The sequence below is a fragment of the Vanessa atalanta genome, chromosome 12 (assembly GCF_905147765.1).
Source record: "Vanessa atalanta chromosome 12, ilVanAtal1.2, whole genome shotgun sequence".
Lineage (NCBI taxonomy): Eukaryota > Metazoa > Arthropoda > Insecta > Lepidoptera > Nymphalidae > Vanessa > Vanessa atalanta.
This window is the reverse complement of record NC_061882.1, coordinates 431,232-437,931: the sequence shown is the minus strand read 5'-3', so window position 1 is coordinate 437,931 and position 6,700 is coordinate 431,232. Positions and strand designations below refer to the sequence as shown.

The 6,700-nt window shown below is 30.2% G+C and overlaps 1 protein-coding gene across 3 annotated transcripts in view; it reads left to right on the top strand.

The window, feature by feature from the left end:
- Nucleotides 1–243: 243 nt before the first annotated feature.
- Nucleotides 244–6,700, top strand: part of LOC125067673 (hemicentin-2-like) — a 48,172-nt gene continuing 41,715 nt past the window's right edge. For 2 of the 3 annotated variants that reach the window (XM_047676385.1, XM_047676384.1), the window contains exon 1: nucleotides 244–440. The gene's annotated coding sequence lies outside the window, so the exon portion shown is untranslated. The remainder of the gene's footprint in view (nucleotides 441–6,700) is intronic. The other variant, XM_047676387.1, reaches the window with a different exon arrangement.

The window sequence follows — 6,700 nt, the reverse complement described above, 5'->3', positions numbered from 1 at the left end:
AAATAAACGAGCAAAATGATATTACTAACATTCGATATGATTTAAAAACCTTTAAGCGATAACGTATTTTTACAGAGTACTCGACTATATCATCAAATTTATCTCCAACCAATGCGGGAACGCTTACAGCGGCAAAACTCACAATGGGCTTAAGGCAAAGGATTGTAAGTGCGCATGTTCGACCGCGCTACGTCGCCCGCTGGCTGGCCCACCACTCCACACTCCAGTTCGCTCGCACGGCTGGGAGGTGCCGCGACCACGACCGAGACCTCCGCGCGACTCGGTGTAAACAGAATATTCAAAAGTGACATGGAATTGAGTGAGTGACAAAAGTGAACGAAATTAAAACAAAACAAAACTGTTTATTAAACTGTGCTCAGTGAAGTTATTTTCTTTAACGAAAAAAATACACTTTTAAATTTAACTTGTGTTAACTTTAGGTAAGGTATTTTAATAAGATTACAACAGATATAGTTTAACTTTGTTTTCGATTTACGCGGAGTAATTGATATTTAGTTTTTATTGTAATTTTTACGTTTTGGCATGGCAATGGCTAAATCTAAATGTATATTCATTTACCTAAAAGAAAATATCAGATTGAAAAATATTAACTATATAAATAACCAGACTATTAGAGTTAGTTTAAAATGCACCTCATTCGTTGTATTATTTTTCAGTACAAGTCAACGAATTACAATAAAAACGTAACAACGAAAACTATATTTTCTTTTAATTAAATTCTAAAACCGACGTCATTTTGAAAATAATAAAATACTGTTATAATTACACATTTTATTAATAATATTCTCCAAAAAAAATCTATAATTAATCTTTAACTGTTAAAATTGTAAATCAAGATATTTCTTGTTACTATAAGCAATTTTTACTCATCATTTTATAAGATAAAACTGAATACAATGCTACCGACGGCACTGTACACAGCACCCAAAAGAACAGGCATTAAAGTTAGACTTTTCATATAACTAAATACAATTAAATTGCTTTAGGGTATGGAAACAAACGAATATGAACTGCACACTTTTTTTTATCATCTATTTACATAATCGTATATTCAGTAATAAGCCTTATTAAGTAATGTATTTTTTATTATCATGTTTAATATATTAATAAGCAAAGTAAAATAGAAGCAAAAAATATATTTCGTCCTTCAGGCGCATAAATCAGACGGTTTCATATAAATTATCTCTTTAATGTAAACCACTATGAATACATGACTCGATAAAAGTCTCTCATTCGTTATTCAGATGTATAAAATAACTTTATTAAGGAGAATATATATTTATATTCATTATATCCTTTGATTGGACTTGCTTTTATATTGCTCATACAGTAATAAATTATAGCAATGCTGACAAGGTAAATTTAAATGTAATGAGTTTCTATTATTCAACAATGAAGCATTAAACTTACTTATTGATTGTCAAATAAAACATTACCACCGGTCTGGAAAAGAAAATCCCCTGATCTGAGAAGAACCGGCGAAAGAACCTCAGCGGTTGTCTTTTTAGTTTATGATTATCTACATATATTCAATACCAAAGAGAGCCAGGAATTGTTTCATTCCCAAGGTGAGCTATTAACCGCGAACTTATTAATTGTAATTATCTTAATATTAATACATTCAAATACATATGAACTTTCTTTTAAATAGTTATTTTTATTGGTAAATCAAATGTAAGCTAGCGAATGTAATTCCTTCCGTTCGACATGATCGTGGTAGGGCTTCGTGTAAGCCTATTTGGATAGGTACCACTCAATCATGAGATATTCTGCCGTCAAGCAGCAGTACTCAGTTTTGTTGTGTTCCGGTTAGAACGATGAGTGAGCCAGTATAACTACAGGCACAAGGGATATAACATCTTAGTCTCAAGGTTGGTGGTGCATTGGCGATGTAAGAAATGGTTAATATTTCTTAGAGTATCATAGAAAATATAAACGACTAGTATTCGTCGTAATAATAAAATATATATTTGATAATTGAGGTTGGTTCGTTATACCGAATAATAGCGAATACCGTGATAGATAGTCACAAAATACACACCCTTACACAACCGTACTATACTGTCATAATAAATAAAAATCATAAAAAATCAAAGCCTCAAAGGTGGTACGGAATCCGTAATACGAAAGACTCACTTGGCTTTTAATATTAGCGCAATAAATTCTTTTGCATGTTCAATGTTGTATATTACATTTTAACATGAAAATTATACAGTTAACACAGTGAGGTTCTTGTGAAGCTGCCTAACCCACGAAACAACGTCGACTTGCCTACAATGTTGAACGTCGATTATAGCTCAGCGGTGTACAATAAGCATCACTCGCATTATTAAATTTTAAACATAGTTTTAGATTACCTCGATCGTAACTTGCGATTAAAAAACTGCTCTTTTTTTATAATCGAAATAAGTTTTATAAATTATGTGAATCAAAATAAGCTTCATTAACAACGAAACGAACTAAATGTTATATTGCAACATTTAATAATGTGACTAAACTACATCAATATTAATTATCCAAAGGTTAATTAGACGCGTATCATTGATCATGGGTTACTGTACTGTAATTATGATAATTCATCTTTGAATTAAAATATATCTGGCGTTTTATACAAAATTAATTATACAATATACTATTTTTTATCAAATTCAAAAGTCCAACGGTTCAGATACAAGCATCTCGGACCATAAAACTGACGAAAGACACTCAGCGGGTTTTTTTTAAAAACAAATAAGAATAAGTTAGTTAAACTAAAATTAAACAATAGTTGTCTTAATATCTCTTCGGTTCAGAGATATTTGTTCTTATTTATCATCTTGACCAGAACAATACAACTCTTGAGCGTAGAAAGGTTAGACAACTGATGCTGATACGGCTCAATTAGCATATTTTGGTTACATTAATAATATTGTCTAACAGCATAATTCTAAGAATAAGAACACGTTTATTTGAGAAACTAATATTTTACAATTCAAGAAAATATACGACCCTAAAAAGAGATATATGACTTAATCTAAACCAAATAAAAACAATAAAAAAAGATTTAAAAAATAATGACTGCCATCGTTTCCCAAATAGGTTCTAAGTTGGGTCCCAAAACCCAGTGCCACCCAATGGTACCCTTTATAGCTTTGTGGTTTGTAGTAGATAAATAAACATGAAATAGGAAATAATAATTATATATCAATTTCAAGCTTAATGCTAAACTAAAAATAAATATATATATTCACATCATTGTTTCTGATTATTCAAATAGAATAAGGGGCAATCATTATATAAACACGGGAAATAGAGATAAATTCGCAACAAGTTTCCGGCCCCTAGAAGACATTTCCAGGAGCAGACTATTGAGCATTCGAGTTCATAATAAAATTACGCTCGCACTTTTACAATTATCGAGCAATCCGTAACCTCATTACAAACAACTATTTTTATTCTTCAAAAGATTATATGATTAGGTGATGAAAAAGATTGGGACTATTTACTGATTATCAATTGAATTTATAAATTGAAGAGTGGATTTAATTTCATTGGGATGAAAAGTAACTACTTGGTTTCTAGTCGGCTAAGCTGGCAGGACATCAGATTGTACCTTTGTTACATCATTGTCAAGTGCCATGAATATATTTAATTGACGATTAAAAAATATCCTTGAATTTTGTTTAACTTTATATTTTAATATTAAAACAAAGCCCTTTAAAGTCAACTCACTTTGAATAAAATTATGAAAATATTTTATTTTTTTCATCACACAACATTTTAAAGTCTAATACAATAAAGATACACTCTTGCTCTGCATAATACAAAAGAAAACAAACAAAAGGCCATAAAGGCGCTAAGTCTCGATATTTGCATTAAGCCCCTCAAGGCTTCCCGCTATTTCCATCTAACCATGCGATCTTCCGCGTTGCCATAAAGGAATAAAATTACGTTCCAGCACAAACAGGCGAAGTATCGGACGACTGGGTGTGGTCTTTGCAATAAATTGCCTGATGCCTATCAATGAACTATAATTATAAGATGCCGTTAATAGGGAATTTCTTTAACAATCAGTCAATTGTCTGAACTTTACATTCTTTGAATAATCAAATCATCAAATTATCTATGAATAACAAGTAAGCAGTACTTTAATTATTATTTGAATAATAATCTAGCAAGCAATTTCACCAATTATAAACAAAAAAAACAGACATGGTATGTATTCCCTTTAAACAGGAATACGTTATTACTTTAGTTAAGTTAAGCGTCAATAGCGCAATGTTTTATGGGCCGCCTAGCGATGAATGAAGTCGCAGGTTCGATACTCACCCCTTGGGCTATTGTCGACCCAACTCCTAGCAAAAGCTTTAAGCTTAATTGGAGGGGTGAAGAGGAATATTAGCATTTCCTTAAAAATGGGCATTGCTACTATTATTTACAATAAATAAATAATACGGCGTACGATGCATGTTTCAATTGCGTTTCGAATAAAACAAGTATCGCGTGTCGTCAAAATTAGCATTTGTCGAGTATAAAAATATAGATTTTTGTAAACCCGACACTATGCAAGATATTAAAATGTTCATTATTAAGAGAAAGAATTTCAGTGTTTCGTTTCAAATCCGTTATATTCAATACAGAAATATTTTTACTAAGCAAAAAAATAATCGCATACCACTTGAAAATGTTGCCGATATCAAAGGAATCAAATATTTGATGAATTTAGTGAAAACAGTCAAACGTTTGTACAAATCTACAAAGTGAGACGCGCAATCGACAACGGAATTAATGTATGTATATATGTATATTGTGGGCGTCTGTCTGCATTAATGTAAAAAAAGATTACAACATATGTATACTATTGAATAATTAAATATTTATTTTAATTAAAATGAGAATTACATTAAAATATGATAAATTAATTCATTTTTGAAATATGAACCTTTAATCGTAAGATTTTAATAAGGTTCAGTAATTCAATCTAAAGATCGTTAAATCTAAGCTGAAATGCTTTATAGCTTTTCCACAAAAGCTTCGAGCTTAAAGCAGCATAAATACTTTTATACCGCACGTGAAACATTGATGTAATAATACTCCGGGGGATGTTAGCCAAATGTTCTTCACGTAGGATAAAAAGTGTACTTTAATGTATCAGATTTATTTTCCATCAAGCTGTATATTGAATAAAAAATATCAATAAAAATCACATTAATAGCGTTTCGATCTCTCGGGACTGTACGCCATTATGAACACAAAACATGGAATCAATAATTAGTTTTTTAAAAAAAATTTAAATATATAGTTATTATTTAAATGTCTCAAACCATAGAAATAGTTTGATACGAAATGCAATTTTCATTTACAGGGATGAAGAAGTTGAGAATGCTCTGAAATTATGAGTAATGGTTAAGAACTGCGTACAGTTAACTGTTAATTTATCGATAAAATTAATACTAGTACTTTTTACAGCTTATCTCTTGATAAATATACGAAACTCTCGTCAAATCTATAAATAACTCTTACTTGGTAAAAATTTCGATGAAGCTTATAATAAATTAGTATTCGTTTTAAGTAATTTCCGAGTGTCCCTCAGGGCATAAATTTAGGACCCAAATTATTTTTTAGATTTATTATTAATCTGAGGAACATGTACCTCTTAGGTTTCTCTTCATGCAGATGATTTTAAGATATATAAAGTAGCACTGTCCGGTATTTAGCAACGGCCGTTGCAAGAAATTATTCGTAAATTTAATAATTTGTAAATGTTCAAATATAAAATAAAATAAATACATCAAACCGAATGAAAATTTGCATTAAATGACTTTACGGTTTGATACATATCTATTTTATGAAAATAAAATTGATCGGATGAAACTGGAATATTTATATCGCGGTCATATATATAATATGACAGATCTTTAAGTGAGCCTCCAAATAAACAAGAAAATAGCAGTAAACTCTTATTGTCATATATATATTTCGATCATTTAATTATTTTCGGTTCCCTGAATTTGTATTACTTTCACGAACGCTTTCAATTACACGTACATACGTGACATAAACATATTTATTCGTTTGGAAGGCTATACGTTGTATATGACTAATTATTATCTAGTGGTCGACTACGTTATTTGAAGCGGCATTCATTACAAACTCATTATGAACGTTATCTATAAATTGCTCGGACATTTTTCAAAGTAAATGCCTCTTATTGATTTTCTGACATGACTATCAGGACCATTAAGGAGTCAAATATCCGTTAAACGTATAATTATTTATATATCGTCGCATGCTTTATTCTATACATTTAAATTTATAAATGGATACAAATATTGTATATGTTTTGCAATGATCCTAAAAATAGTTCGGACGATTCTGAAACCTGCCTTAGATTCCAATTACCCGGTTGAATCGTCCTAGGATTTTCGCAAAGGTACGAAATCTCCGAATTATCATGAGACACGTTTATACGTGTTTTCTTTATAAAAAATATGAATATAGAATATTAGCCTTTATCTAGAGTTATTGTATATTATTTTTTATTATATGTCAAGTAATTTAAGAAAAAAAATCAAATAATTTATGTTGAATCATAGTTAGAATGCTACACGTCTCAAGTTCATACTTTAGTCATAAAAACCATATGCTTAAGAAATAATAAGTTTTTGAAATATGACTAAAATATTAAAATATACTGTAT